The 17,057-nt window shown below is 33.7% G+C and overlaps 1 pseudogene across 1 annotated transcript; it reads right to left on the reverse strand.

Annotated features, from left to right (window-relative positions):
• Window positions 1–672: 672 nt before the first annotated feature.
• On the reverse strand, window positions 673–5,125 carry LOC114168472 (pentatricopeptide repeat-containing protein At3g58590 pseudogene; annotated as a pseudogene). Its single transcript, XR_014986527.1, has 2 exons — window positions 4,444–5,125; window positions 673–3,732 (listed from the first exon to the last, which is right to left on the reverse strand). The product of XR_014986527.1 is annotated as a pentatricopeptide repeat-containing protein At3g58590 pseudogene (transcript).
• Window positions 5,126–17,057: the final 11,932 nt, after the last annotated feature.

Here is a 17,057-nt window from a genome sequence, read left to right on the forward strand (position 1 = left end):
CGTCAACATTTGGATCAAAAACAGCAGCAGATATATCAATATGGTCAACAGCATAAACTAAATCAAGAGCATTGGAAGTGAAATCAATAATAGCAATGTCAGCAATAGGTTTAATAAGATCAATATCTATATGATCAAAAAGCATCAAAATCAGCAACAGCATTATCAAAATCTTGAACTGCAGTTATTTCATTAAAATCAGTGTGATTATCAACCATACTTTTAGAACAGTTAGCGGTATTATTATGAAAATCAACAGCTGTAAAATTAATGTAAAAAGCAGGTACATCATTGGAACCATATTGAACTGCAGGCATAAAGTCAGAATCAACATTATCAAAATTGGAAGCAGCAATAACATTCAAATCATAAGAAACAACATCACTAAAATCAGAGGAAGCATCAGCTAAAATACTAGAATCATGAACAATAATAGCTGGTATGCTATCCTGCTTTTCACACCAATCTGCAGGTTTTTCAGATTGCTCCAACTGCCTTTTTCCTTCTTGTTCTGATTGAAAGTCCTCTCCTTCAATTACATCCTGTATTTCACGATAAGTCTGCACAAACTCTGCTTGCCGTGGTGGCTGATAAAACTCTGAAGATTGCTTTATGCTTTCCAATATAGTACTTAGTTGAGCAATTTGATTTTTTTTATCCTGAATATCGCAATAGTATTCTGTTGTTTTTCATAAGATCGCTGCTCTGAAACTATGGACGTTGCTTCTCACAATATGGCTCACAAGAATGCTGATAATACGGTTAATAAGATTTTTTATTTCATAGGAGCTCCATCTTCAATGCATGTAATACTCATTGCTGAAATACCTTACGTGAGCATTGTACTATTTTGCAGTTGGCTTTAGCCCCACTCACCTGTCACGAGCAACTACCATTGTTGGTTCGAGAGAATTCTTCTGCTTGGCCATTTTGGTTGTGGTGTGCTTGCCTCAACCAAACTTCTTAGGAACAATTTTAATGAATGAATCTTTATGTCATGACTGAGATGATTTGATAGCAAATAGCCACATGTAATATCCAAATTCCAGAGGAAACAATACAGACGCTAAAGGAACATATGAATCTCATAGCTAAGTCCCTGATACGATGAGTTAGAATTTTGACTTCTAAAGAGGAAGAAACAAGCTTGGATACACAATATGCACAAAAAGGGTTTTCTAAAATAAACAAAATCAAACATGTGCTCCAATGTTAAAGGTTGAACAACCAAACAGCAAAAATATGTTCAGTGAATTCCTGTCAAAAGGTTAATGACTTTGTTGTACAAAAGTCAATTTGCAAGCTATTGCATACTGTAGCCTTCAAGAAAGCTACGCCATATACTGGCATTTGGTGGGAAAGGCATGCTAGCAATGATTAACTCAGCTTCCCTAATTTGTCCATTTTTTGCGAGTAGGTCAACCATAATATGGTAATGATCATGTTCTAGTGGCATCCCATTAGTGGCTCTCATCTGCCTGAAAATTTCCATGGCTTCTTCCATTAATCCACCATATCTGCATGAAGAAAGGACTGCTCTGAGTGCTAATGCATCAGGCTTCAACCCTATCATTTCCATGTTTCGGAATCTCATTACTGACTCATAAGCATAACCATTCAACCCAAGTGCAGTGATTAGTGTTGTCCAAGTAATCATATTTTTGTGCATAATTTCTTCAAAAACTTTCACTGCACTATCGATGCTTCTACACTTCCCATACATATCAATTAGTACATTGCCAAAAAATGTGTCGAAATTACCAAGATTAGTTTTTATAGCAAGTCCATGTAGAGAACTACCCAAATCCAAACGACAAAGTTTGGTACACCCAGATAATACACTCATAAATGTGTAACTATCTGGAAGAATGCATGCTGAATGCATATGCTTGAAAAGTGCAAAAACTTTGTCATAATCATTGCTCTGAGCCCAAGCTGAAATGACAATGTTCCAGGACACAACATCCGGTTCTTCTAGCAAAGAAAGTAGCTTTATTGCTTCGTAGTACTGGCAAGTTCTGTTATAGATTCCAGCAATGATATTAGATGAGACTACAGGAAGTGGGTTCTCAAATTCTTCGACAAAAGAAAGTGTTTCATTTATGAGACCATTTCTGGTGTAAGACAAAACAAGAGAGCTTAATACGTATTCATTACTATCGTACCCTGCTCTTATAATCAAACCATGGAGCTGATGAAGGCTAGACGCTGAAGATGACTTGAGAACAGCAGAAAAAGAAAACTCATTTGGGGAATAACACAATTGGATCATTTCTTGTAACAATAGAATTGCTATGGAAGAGCAAATGTCTGAGTAACCCACTATCAAAGCATTCCAAGAAACCAAATTTTTCTCTTCTATCTGATCAAAACATTTATGAGCTGAAATAATCTTATCACATTTGGCATAGAAGTCTATCAATGCAGTGCCCACAATAACATCAGTCTCAAAGTCACTTCTGATTACCTTAGCATGGACAGATTCTCCAAATACCACAATTCTCAAGCAATTACAAGACTCAATAACAACAACAAAAGTGGCCTCAGTTGGCATCAATCCTCTGCTTAAGATATTCAAAAACAACTCCAGTGTTGTCATAGGTCTCTCACCTTTAACCAATGCATCCATAACTATATTCCAGGAAACAACATTCTGAACAGGAACTTGCTCAAACAATCTTTCCACTGCGAACATAGCTTTGAACCTGACATACGCACTAATAAGAGAATTAAGTGCAGTAATTTCACAACCAAACCCACATTTAACCATTAACCCATGTATCTGTTCACCATATTCCAAATCTTCCTCAGAATAAACAAGTCCAGACAACACAGCAACAAAAGAACCTTCCGACAAAGACATCCCCATCCTCACAAGATCATGAAACAAAATCTTACACTCTTCAACAAACCCATTACGCCCCAGCAAGGACATCATCGAGTTCCATGTCACCAAGCTCTTCTGGGGCATATATTCAAAGGCAGAAAATACGTCATCCCAACATCCATGCCTCGCAAACAAGCCCAATAAAGCAGTACCTACGAAAGAATCAGCATCAAAGAGTCCATTCCTGATGCTCAAAGCCTGCAACTGAGCACCTAATGAAAGATTCAAGAACTCACAAGACAACAACCCCGTGAGTGTGTACTGGGTAGGAGCAAAACCAGTCCACCTCATGTGGGAGAAAAGGTCCCATGCATCATCCACATCCCCAAGTCGACAATAAGCATTGATGAGAGTGTTGTAAGAGACAACTGTTCTATGAGGCATAGCATTGAACATCTTGCGTGCGTGGAGCACTTCACCAAGGGAAATGTATGAGGAGAGGATGTTGTTGTGAATGAAAATGGATTGCTTTGGAATGGGACCAATTGTGATGGAGAGTGCATGGAGACATTTAATGGTATCAAAAGACAAAATGGTTGAACACCTTTCGAGTAAATGGAGGAGGAGCTGGCCATGTCGGAAACCCCGTCTATGGCAACTCATGCAGCTAAATCTTTATAACATTGCCAACACCAGAAAAAGGGGAGAAATTTTATGTTGCAGTTGTACTGAGTGATGTTTATGCCGTCAATAATCGTAAAGCTACCATCACAAAAGGGGCAAGTAGAGTCAACATTACTTCATAGCTTGGATCGAAACTATGATTCATGTTCAAAGGATGAACTGATAAAAAGGAAGGCTCCACTCCATTATAAATTAGCCACAGGAGAAGATCATAGCTGCACCTATTATGAAATCCGTAAATAGATAAGTCTTTGAAAAAAAAAGATGTTGGACACGACGACTATTTCTAAAGGTAAAATAGTAGTGTTCAAATCCTTCTGTTATTGGTAACATTATACCGACACCCGTTTTCAAGATACGCTTGACACCAAACGTTTAATAATATTTTAAGCAAATGTGGGTTCCATTTTCAAGAGGGTAATACTAATCTTTTATGGTTTATGGGATCCTTGATAAAGTTAAAGAAGAATATAACAGGAGCGATAATACTAAATATTAAATGTATTAATAAAAGTATTTCTATTTTTGGTCCAAAGAGAACAATGATAAGGATACATAGAACCATTTAGACTTTAAGGAAGTCAATATTCAGGACCTATATAATCTCAATATTATTCATACCATGTTTTCAAGAAAAAAACTTTCAATGAAGAAACTCCGGAATCAACAAAGGGGTAGTTAACCAACAAATAATCTAGGTAACTTTAAATTGAATTTAATATCAAATACATGAACCTTCTCGGCATTGGTGAACCTAAAAATTACATTATGCTACCATCAATAAATGAATGCACATAATCTTTTCTGGTCCTTGTTGAAAAAAAAAAAAAATACAAGGAAGAGGAGTTTCCTATTCCCAAATTCACCAGTATCAATGCAGAAGTATTAAACATTAATAATATTATTAAGTTTCATCACTTTGAATTACTCACCAAAATCTTACCGATCAAGATACAAACTTGTTCACGGAGTTGGTCTCTCTCTATTATCACTTGATTTAGTTAATCCTCGTGCTTCCTGTAAGAACCCAATTTGAAGAAGGCAAAAATGTGAATAAAAAGAAGAAGAAGGAAAACTCAATCTCTGACGACAAACCATTCGGTGACCGTCAATGGCTCCACTCATTGATGCTCATATGTCGTATGTATTTCAATCGCGTTTCTTCCCAATCCGTGAGGCGTTTAAAACTATATTGTCCTCCCTCTCCGACACCGGCTTGACCACCACTTTGCCATCCAATCGTTTTCTCCGGAGGGTTTCTCCCAACCCTTCACGTTGTGTTTGTTTCAACGGCTTTACTGTTGTTGAGGAGGTAAAGGCGAGTGAGTCACCGGTTTAGATCCATTAATTTGCAAAGAAATGCAACGACGAATTTACAGGATTCAGAAGAGGACCTTCATTGTGTGTGAGGGAAAAAGAAGAGAAAGTCACCTAAACTCATAAAATTACAATTTGCCCTCAAAGAAGCTTACTTTTGCCTCTTCTTTTTGTTTCTGGTTTTTGGGAACTGCCACCAGACTTTTCCAAATTTGCATCACATGCCTTTCTCTTGTTTTATGGTTTGTGGAAGTTTTAATCAACTGGGGTGTAAAATTAAACCTCATTTTGTAGTTTGGTGTTTTCAATTTTCTTCCTTTGCTTAATTCCTCTTTTCTTTAATAAGCCATGGAACAACCTAACATACTATGTTTCCAAAGTTTTGTTTTTTTTTTTCTTAAGAAAAATATATATTTGGTCAACTTTTTTAATCGTGGAATTTTTATTAACTCATATTCATCTAGGCCGTTTTTGGTACGCTTTTTCATGTGGTTTGATTTGCTAATTGTTACCTTCATGTTATAAAGTTTGAGTTTTTCCCTCTTTTTCTTCCATAGTTGCGGTGTTATGAAAAACAATTGGTTGATTAAAATTTAGTCTAGTTTCACAGCATTGGGTGATCAAGTAACTAAGTTCATATTATAACAAACTACCAGCGAAGAGGAGGCAACGAAGGCATATAATATTGCAGCAATAAAGTTCGGTGCAAACACACTGACCAATAATATATATTTAAATGTATTGAAGAAAAAAAAGAGGAAAAATATATTTTTTTCCCTCAAGTTTGACCCAAATTTAAAAATGGTCTCTGGTCGAAATTTGATCACTGTTTGGTCCCGTACTTTCAAAATCATTATTTTTAGTTTCTATATTTGGACTGCGTTAAAAGTAACAAACGGTGTGTCACATGTTATTTAATTTTTTATATAAAAAATAAAACTAGCATATAGTTAACGCTTTTCACAAAAACTAGAAAAAATATGTTTTTATTCCTGAAGTTTGAACTTAAGTTAAAAATGGTCCAAGATTAAAACTTAGTCACTGTTTAATCCATGCACATCAAATAATAATTATATAATAATAATAATATATAATTATTATTATATATAATTATTAATAATATTAAAATAAATAATAATATGATAACTATTATTAATATTAATAATAGTTATATAATAATAATAATAATATATCAGTAATAACATAAATAATAATTAATAATATTAATATATCAGTAATAATATTAATAATAATTAATATTATTATTATTTATTAATATTATTATTAATATATAATAATAATAATAAATTATTACTATTATATATTATTAATATTATTATTATTATTATTTATTATTAATATTTTTTAATATTAGTAATATTAGTAATTAATAAGATTATATAATAATAATAATATTAATATTATTAATAAATATAGTTATAGTACTAATATATAATTATTAATATTATTATTGATATATTAATATTATTAATTATTATTAATATATGATAATATTATTATTAATAATTATATAATATTATTATTAACAATTATATTATTATTACTATATAATGTTATTATTATTAATAGTAGTATTATTATATTTTAACAATGATTTTACATGTGCAGAGATCAAACAGTGACCAAGTCTCAATCAGGGACCATTTTCAAATTAAGTTCAAACTTCAGAGATCAAAAACATATTTTTTCCAATTTTTTTTAGAACCGTCAGCCAGGCCGACGCTAGTTTTATTTTTTATATAAAAAATTAAATAACATGTAACACGCCAGTTGTTATTTTTAACGCCGTCCAAAAATATGGACTAAAATTAATAATTTTAAAAGTATAGGGACAAAACAGTGACCAAATTTCAACAAAGGACCATTTCCAAATTTAGGTCAAACTTTAGGGATAAAAACATATTTTTTTATAAAAAAAACTCAAAAGAATTATGTAAAATATAAAGAAAAAATACAATGTTAAAAAGATGACCTAATAAACTTTGAAGACAACAAGCACCTGCGTAACAATAGTAAACAAGGAAAAAGAAAAGTTAAACGTTGTATTTAAATGCACCATTAACAGTAAAACATATTTTATTAAATTTTAAAAAGTGGAAACGGCTCCCATTGACTAACGAGCAAACGCTGATCAAAGAAGTAGTAGTGTTCGATTGGATATGCACAACTTTTAAAGAAATAAAAAATAATCTGTAGAAGACCAGAAAATAAAAAAAAAAGAAACGAGAAGGCCTCTTTTGTATTGAGAGTCACATACTTTAAAATAAGGATTAATTATGTTTTTGTCCTTGAATTATTAAGCAATTTTGGTTTTAGTCCCTCTTCTAAAATTTGCTCTAAATAATCCCTATCCTTTCAAAACTCATGGGATTAATCCCTAATATCTAACACTGTTAACATCTTTCTTAACGTGGCAAACAGTATTCTCCATCATCAATTCTATTTAAACATGTGACAAATTATTTAATTAAAAAGTAAAATTGATTTTTCACCTTCCGTGGGGTAGCTCCACCTGGATCTCCAATGTTGCTTCCCCTTCCTCCAAAACATCACCTCCATCTTATTCCACTTTCACCCTTCGTCTCCATCACCCAACACAACCACATATTCTTCCATCAATGTCGATAAACACAAAAACACACTACATTTATTTCATTTTCACAAAACCAACACAGAGAATCTTCATCCTCAAATACGCACACTCATGAATTACAACCCAAAGCTCACATTTTCATCATCAATAAAAACAACCCAAAATCAAGAAGAATAACTAATCAGAGAAAAAACAAAAACAATTAAATGGGGAATTGGTGCCTCCGATTGTGAACGTCGTTGTGCTAACAGTAGTGGATCCCGTGTGGCCCGCGGAAGGAAGAAGCCATGAAAGCTTGAAGGAGAACACGTGTGAGTGAATAGAAATAGAAGGGTTTTGTGCGGTGGCTGACGTGGTTGACGCAGGCAAGCACTTCGACCCCAAGCGGCGTCACCAACGACAGCTCTGAATAAACGAAACAATTGTAGTTGTGGAGTGGTGGCTGGATTAGGGATCTCGCGTGCGGAAGAAAAACAATAGATGCAAGGTGCGACAACAACGTCAGCCAGCGAGTGCTTCAACGGTGACTGCGTGCTCGAATGGGGAGACAAGGGGAAGCTACATCCCACGTGAGAGAGAAGAAAAAGATGAAGATTTGTTGTGCTTTTGGATTTTGCAGAATGGAAGGAGCGAGAGAAGCTCTAATGGAGATTTGGGAGAGAAACCTAGCCTAACAAAGGAGAAGAAGATTAGCTGAAAAATCAATTTTATTTTTTAATTAAAAAATTTGTCACATGTTTAAATAGATTTGTTGACGTAAGATACCGTTTGCCACGCTTAAAAAAATATTAACAGCGTTAGATATCGAGGACTAATCCCATGAATTTTGAAAGGACGAAGATTATTTAGAGTAAATTTTAGAAGAGGGACTAAAACCAAAATCGCTTAATAATTCAGGGACCAAAAACATAATTAACTCTTAAAATAATAACCAAATAACTAAATAATAATAATAATTAAAATAATAATAGTTTAAATAAATATAATAATATTATTAACTATTATTATAATAAAAATAACAATAATAATATTATATTATATTATATTATTTTGAATGTCATTTTTATAATATATTTTTAATCTTGAAACTATAATATTAAATGAAATTGTGTTTATCTTCTCGATCTATATAATTTGATTCCTAAACTTTAAATATTGATGTATATAAATAGACATAATTATGATTATTAAATAATATTAAGATTTTGTTGATGTGATAAATGAAGTTATCATGTCAGCACATATAGACACAAAGGTTGCAATGTCATTTTACTCGTCTACCAACATATCTTAACATCCTTTGATTACAATATTACCTTCATTTATCAAACAATGTTTAAGACAAAAATAAAATTCAGTTTTACATCAAAGTTAAAAAACATATTTAATTTTATAAAAAAGGTTATAATATTTTACCTTTTAATATATATATATATATATATATATATATAATTTTTTTTCAAAATAATTATCAAAATTTGATTCAATGCGATTAATTTAATTTAAATATCTTAGATAATATTTAAAATTCAAATAAAATAATATGTAATATATATTAATATGTAAACTAATAAAAATTATTACAAAAATTAAATTTTAATTGAATAAAATAAAATAGAATGATGTAAATAATTTTAAAATAACTTTTTTATATCAATATTACTCTTTAGTTCAAGTGCAACTAAACATATTCATTTAACTTTTTTTAAATGAAAATATATTGTCAACACCCAAATGGAAGGGAAGCAACCGCCGCTTCCCATCCTTTTTCCCATCCTTTTACCTCTCTGGACCGTAAACAAAAAGGGGTTCTCAGCACAAAAGAGAGAGGGGAATAGGGGACAAGAAAAAAGGATTTTTGAAAAATACAGTTTGAAAAATACAGTTCCTGACCGATAGCGGGGCAGCGGAAAAAAGAGAGTTGGGAGAAATCCCAGGTTTGGGGAGAACAAAACAAAAGCTGGAATCAAGGGAAAAGGAGTAACACGAGAGAAGGGCGCATCAACAGGTAAGTATCGTTGCCGTGAATATGAACTAAAATGTATGTGTATGTGGCTTTTTACAGATATGTTGTAGTCTCCATTTACAATGGGTATATGTCATCTAAATAAAAACCAAAAAAACAAAGAATCAGAATCAGAGTCCAATACACTGAATCCTCCTTCACCATTCCATTCTCCTTCACCTGTGCACGCATAACCCAAAACCCAAAACCAGTTTCATCTACCTCTTCGCCGTGATCAACCCAAGCTGAATGCAAACAGATTCATTTTCCTACCCCCAAGTTCACCCTTCTTCACAAAATTCACTTTGAACAACATATTCACATCTCTCGATCATCTTCTTCACGCCGCAACCCAAACCCAACTTTTTACCACGAACCAACCAATCTCACACAGTACGCCAAACACTCGCGTCTCAAAATCCAGTAACCCAACATCAAGCAGGACCGGCGACGACCTTGAGGCGGCTGAACCCGCTGACGGCGGTATCCGGCAAGCGAGACCTCGCGGCCATGAAGGGGATCGGTGCAGCTCCTGTTTGGAACGCATTGGAGAAGCGAAGGAGGAGACGCCGGTGCAGGAACGTTTCGCGCGAGGTGGAGTGAAGGGCGATGGTGTCGCCGGTGAAGCCTCCGGCGGAGGTCGTTAGTGCGGCTAGGTGGAGGTTCGACGGAATCGGCAGCTGCTCGAGAGAAGGGGCCTGATGTTGGATGGGGTTTACGAATTAAGAAGAGATTAGGGTTAGGTTAATTAGGTTTTAGTTGGTTTTAGAAAGAGCTGAACACCGTTCCGCGCACCCCCTTTCAATCTTCGCACCCCTCCTAGTTGATGTTTCAGAACTGATTGTTGTTGTGTTTATTTTGTCCACTCCTCACTGATCACTCATGTATCCCATATTTTGTTTTCCACTTTTATTTTTTTTAATTAAATTTCATCTTTCAATTATTTATTTATTATTATTTTTTTATTTTTTTTAAATAATAATATTTAAAAATTATAAAAATTACAAATATAGAAAAAAAATCAAAAAAATGTTCTCTTTCATTTTATTGTGTCTATCCGGTTGCTCGCATCGTGTGACACTTATTTTCTAAAAATACCACCAAAAATTAGTTTTCTTACTCTTTTAGTGTCTGTCCAACCGCTCGCGTTGTATGACACATATTTTCAACTAATTCAAAAATACCAAAAAAATACAAAATTTTCAAAATACAAAAGTATCAACATTTTCAAACAACAACGTTTTTTTTTAAGAACTACGTGATCCTTGATTCTTCATCGTGAGATATGTAGGACTAAGGTCAATCCTTGTCGGGCCCAAAAAATTAAAAAAAAATATTTTGTTTCTTTTAGCATTTTTGTCTTATTATTTTTGGGGAAATTAATATTTTGAAAACCACCTCAACTTTGCATTTTTAATTAAAGGTACCGTCTTCGGGCGGGCGCGGTAGGGTGCTAATACCTTCCCTACGCGTAACCGACCCTGGATCCAAAATCTGGTTTTTTGCAGACTTGTTTTATTTTTATGGTTTTCCATAGTTTTCCAGAATAACTATAGTGGCGACTCCAAATCTCTTTTTCAAACTTGTTTTCTTTTTTGGTTTGTCGTCCCGTCGCGATTTCGGTTGCGACACATCATAAAAAATGTCAGAACAATAGAGCTATAATTGTGTTCTTCAGAACCATAAATAGATAATCAAACTTAAAAACCTAAGGTAGGGGTTTCTATATTCTTTTAAATTTTTACTTTGTGTATGAAAAGAAAAATTGTGAAATAAAAATAGTAAAATTAAATGAAATAAAATTATAATAAAAAAATATATAAATTTTTATTTAAAATAATTTATTTATTTATTTAGCTCTTTTTTTGATTTTATTTATCCTCTATCAAAAAATATGTTAATTTTTCAGTTTATAGGCATTTTTTTTATAAAAATAGTTCACACATAATGTAGTATGATTTGTACTTAGTATAAACATATAAATTTTATAATAATATAAAAAGAAATTAAAAAACAAATTAAGAAACATACGAATTACAAGAAAATAAAATAAAATTTAAATACTTACTTTTTTATTTTCATTTTTATTTTATATTCTTATAAGCAATAAATTTATTGTTACAACTTTTTTTTAATTTATATTTTTATATTATATACGTAGATTTATTTTTTGTCTTTTATTTTTATTTCATTTTATTTTATTGGATCTTTTTTTTTAATTTTTCTTTCGTTTCTGTTTTATTTATTTTTAATTTGATTTATATTTATTTTTACTTTTTATTATTTATCAGATTTTTTAGAAAAAAAAAAGAGTAAAGTAAAACAGAAAACGGATTTGAAAATAAAAATAAAAAGAAACACATTTAATCTTTTTTCTCTCTTTATTTCACTCTTTTCTCTCTCACGAAATAAACACGTCACACTTTATTTCTCACTTACACACTATCACATACACACACATTTAATCTAACCTAAGCACAACACACGCAAGGGCTGCACGAAAAGAAAAAAAAAAGGAAAAGAAAAAGGGGCCCGGGCCCACGAAAAAGAAGAAAAAAAAAGAGAGAGGAAGAAGAGAGAAAGGGAACGAGGGATAGATATGGGGCGCGTAATAAAGAAATCCCAACCTCTCCATTTTCTTCATCTTCTCTCACGCACAACAAAGTAAGACGTCGAAGATACTCCGACGAGGTTGCCTCTACCCTTCCATCTCAGATCCGCAACAACCACCCTCCGAGCTCGCCGCACCGCTTCCCCATTCACTGCCGTGGCCATTGGATCCCACCGTCGACACTCTTGTCGACTCATCGAGACAACGTCTACTGTCAAAACCTCCTTGCTGCAGCACGGACATCCATTCCTTTGTTTCTTCTCCCACATTTACGGTATACTGGAAAAGAAGCTCAGTGTTGCGCGCGAATCCTCAATACACATTAGCCGCAAGTTGACGTTCACCCTTTTTCTTACCTCTGTTTTGTTCTATTATTGTTGTTGATACTAGTTTAAATTGATGAAGTCGCTGATTTATGATTGAGATGCTTGTACTCACAATCATTCAATGCTGAATATACTGGATTAGCAATTTTTTTTAGTGATACAGTTTGGGGATTTTGATGGAAGTATATGCTAATTCAATGTACATGTGTATATGGAGATTTTGAACTTTGATTATGTTTATTATTTCGTTCTTAGAATATTTGGATTTATTAAATTTGTTGAAATTGAATGCGGTCAGTGAATTATAGTTTTTGGTCTCTGTGAAGGTTATATATTAGTTTCAGATTGAGGAAGAAAAGCTTTTTTTTCACACACTCACGCACACACTAAAGTTATTCTCCTGACGCACACACTTCACCTAATTCATGCACGCACACCACTCATAATTCACGCACACAACACACACTCACAATAAAACCCCGAGGGGATGAAATTCACGCGAAAAAAAATGTTCCCTGATTCTTCATCAAGTCATCACACATTGATTCTCAACCCTTGGGAACCCCTTTCTGATTTTTTGAATTTCTTCCTCAATCACCATGTAACTTCCGTCTTAGCTCCGGGAAACCACTTCGCGAGCTCGCTGCCACTAGACCACATCACCTCGTTGCACTGGAATTTCGGATCCCTAGGCCGCCTCTGCCATCTCCATCGAAGCTTCCCAGAGTTGCGGCACATCCCTGGAGTCTTCTTCGCACAACCCTCCGAGCCCACTATTGTTGTTTCCGGCGAGACTCTTAGAGTAACAACAATCTCTGTTGGCGCTGTGCTGGACATTTTAAAATCTTTCTCATGCTCGTATTCTGTTTTGGTTTTGAGATTTAATGAATGTGATTTAAACTGATTTTGTGCTGTTTTGTGGCTTTGAGTGAAGGGATTATTTATTTTATTTGAGTATGACATTTATGCTTGTGATTAAGGGTAATGTTATACCCACTGTGATTATAGCTCTTGGGTATTACCGCTAATATGTTGAAGGAACTATGTAATTGGATGCAAGTAACTAAGAGTTGATTGCTGTGTATGTATGTTAATATTTAATTGTTAATTGAATCAATGCAATAAGGGTGAGACCAGGAATTACAGGTTCAAGTTCAAATTGGGAAATGGTGTTGGTTTCTTTTGGAACAAAGAATTATATGGCTTGAAGAGCCCCGATTGTTGGGAGGGAATGCTACGAAATCACTACTGCCGACGACGACGCGAGGCGAGATGCGACGGAGAAGCGAGACAGAGGCGACGGCAAGGCAACACGAACTCGACGGCGAGGTGAGGCAGAAGCAGACGAACGCGATGCGAACTGCAGTGGCCGGAGACGCAATGGCGAAAGCAGCGGTCAACACTTCCAAGCGCGACAGCGAGCGCGGCGACAAACAACTCCAGACGCAAGAGCTTCGATAGGCAAAACGCAACTGAACGACAACCCTAAATCACGAAAAATTAGGTCAATTCTCCAACCCAAAACGACCTTATTTTCCTTTAAATTTTAGCCATTCGAACTCGCTCAAACGCTGCAAACTCGTGATTTTATGCGAGTTTAACGATCCCACTTCCAATTCCACCGATTCTACTTTAAAAACAAAACGAGTTTGCTTCCGAGTTAACTCGGAAACCAAGTGTAGGAACGCAAACTCGTCCGAGTTAACGAGTTAACTCGCGAGTTTGATAACCATGCTTACAAAGATGGTAAGTCACATAAACTTCTCATGATTAGAAAATTCTTAGCGGAAGTTGGACACTAAATGATCCGTTGAGTAGTTTTTAGGCGGTTAAACATTATTATTGTGTGAATTTTAAGTTCGAGTCCTACTAATATAATTGTTCCTATCACATTTGTGTACTTGTGTCAGTAGTTCTTCTGCTCTTGTTAATAAATTAGGGTTTCTCTAGTATAATTCATGTCTCTCACCTTTCAATGTTTGATTAAAATTGTGAAACTAAAATTTTGCTTTAGTAGTTCTGTTTGATAGGTGACAGGTCATTTTGTTACGATTTATCCACTTATGGTATTCCGGAAAAGTAATCATATGTTTATTTACTCTTCAACTTAAGTTTTTTATATTCATTTTCTCAGTTTAATTCATTTGAGATACCATGACAACTACACTAGTGCTATGATAAGTAAGCATTGCACAATTGAGATGCAATGTCTAGTTCATAATAATATTGTGTTGTTGTCAAATGAAGAGTTTAAACAAAACCGGTTAATACTGGGAACTCAATGTTCCTACAACTTATCAATGAACATGCAACTTAATAGTATGATCACTACAAGAAAATTAGTTATTATCTACAAAATATTTTTGTAGATAAAATGAAATTATATTCGAAAACTGGTCGTAGATAAAGTAAAAGTTTATGGGTAAAAGGAAAATAAGTTATCTAACAAAATTTCGTAGATAAATGTGATGCACTTTGCCAAGAATTTTTCCTTCAAAATATTACTTACAAAATTCAGTGTAGATAACAAATATTATAAAAAAATATATAAAAATTATTTTAAAAATATTTATCTAAATATTTCGTATAGAAAAATTATATTAATTTTTTAAAAATAAATATTCTTTTGAGTTAGAGACATTGTACCTCATTTTGTTTAACACAATTATTTTACAAAGTCAGCAACTTAGACCTCCACACTCACTCAGAACCCTCCACACTCAATTGAAACACGTTCCTTCGTGGCAGCGACGCAACAACTTGGCCTTCATTCCACGCAGCAATTTACTTAACCTTCATCAATCCACGCAAAGTGATTTCGTCGGCAGCAGCAATTTACTTAACCTTCATCAATCCACGCAAAGTGATTTCGTCGGCAGCAACAAGAGTATTGTTCGAGAGGAGAGGGAGCAAAGGGTCCCAATGGGGTTGAGGTTCGTCGACACTACCACAACCCAGCTCCATCCAAAACGAGGTTCACGCTTATGAAACAGAACCCCTTCACAAACCCTAAATTTGTGCACGGGAAAGGAATCAGAATCCTCTACGTATTCTCATTTTGGGATGTGGTAGCTTTTATGTATATTGGTTGCTAAATCGTTGTTATAAGCGAATGAAGGGATGAATTTTTTAATTCGGTTGTAAGCTTTTCTTTTGTATGTGTGTGTTCATGAAAAAATCGATCTTTGCTATGATAAAATATTTTTGTTTCTGATATTGGTGAAGTCGTATTGAATCATGTTTGATCATTCAGGTTCTAAATTGCCATGAGTTTGCCATATACATCTTAGCACCTTTGATATATGCTATTGTTTACGGGTGTTCAGATGCAACAATAGTTCTGGGAGCAGGAGGCAAGGTAATACTTATCCATCTCTCCATTATTGTTTATTTTTGTATTTCTGTCTCTTTTTTTTTTCCATTTCTATATTCACATACAAACAAACAGATAGAGAGAAATTGTAACCGAAAGAATTGCACACAAAACCATACAAACACAATTCTATGACGTTTTCCTTTGTTGCAGATTGGATGTGAAGAGTTGATATTTTTTTAAAAATTTCCCCTGCATTTTGATTGCTGTCTAACTTTTGTGTTCCTTGAAATTGGATTTTTATGGTAGGATTTGTTTAAATGGTTATTAGAGGGGTTGAAATAAATGATCGCTATGTTTACACATATTGGGATGAAGAATGCCTTGTTGAGCTAAGACAAGAATGGTAATATTGGTGTAGATACTTGACTCCTGTGAATCTGATATTGCTTAAACTATGATTGCCCCAATGTTTGAAATTTTTTTGTTCTGATTCACATGTGTAAACATCTCTGCATAATGTTAGTGTCTATAAGCCATGTGAGGTGCTGGGTGATTTTGGCTGAAATATTAAATGAGGAAAGGACTGTTTCTTGTTCAAACATGACTTTTGCAGGGGATTACACCTTTGCTATCATATAGTAAGAGTGTTAGCCCTATGTGGCCACCAATGTGGCCGCCATCAATTGCTATTTATTGGGGTCCGAATGCTCTTAATATTCTAATGTTAAGACATGTTTTAATACAGTAGTTGATGGAATTCAATCTCAATAATGGTTCATATTTGCAACTTGAGGAGGGTACTATATTCAGGTTTTCTATGGCTTTTCAAAATTCTGTCTTTTATTTAAAACTTCCGACCAAGCCTCTTATTTGTGGGGACTATTCGTTTCAAATTTAGATGTCCTGGTTGTCATATTACTTAATGGTAACTTACTAAGGTATTGGCTTTATTTTTCAATAATTTTATTTGCTACACTATTCTGCTGCAGAAATGGAGATAGATGTGCTATGGTTATTTATTTGATTATTTTAATTATGTATTGGGCATCTTTTATATGTTCTCATGTGTTCCTTAATGGTTCTTATATGCATCAAATTGATTACGTTCGTATATACATTCCAAAAGATGAAATCATAAGCATAAAATATAAGTTTATTTATTGTCTCATAAAGCATGGCCATTTTTTATGCCGCCAAGACAATCCAAGTCTGAAATGGTCCTCATTATTAAATTAATATTTGATTTAAATAGTTAAAATATGTAATAGGATTTTAAAATATTAAAATTTCTATTAAAATAATTTTTATTTTTAATTAATTTCATTTCCATAAAATTGTTAAGTTAAATTAGTAAGAC

The sequence above is a fragment of the Vigna unguiculata genome, chromosome 11, assembly GCF_037176805.1.
Source record: "Vigna unguiculata cultivar grain cowpea cultivar isolate G323 ecotype 2 chromosome 11, ASM3717680v1, whole genome shotgun sequence".
In the NCBI taxonomy this organism is placed as follows: Eukaryota; Viridiplantae; Streptophyta; class Magnoliopsida; order Fabales; family Fabaceae; genus Vigna; species Vigna unguiculata.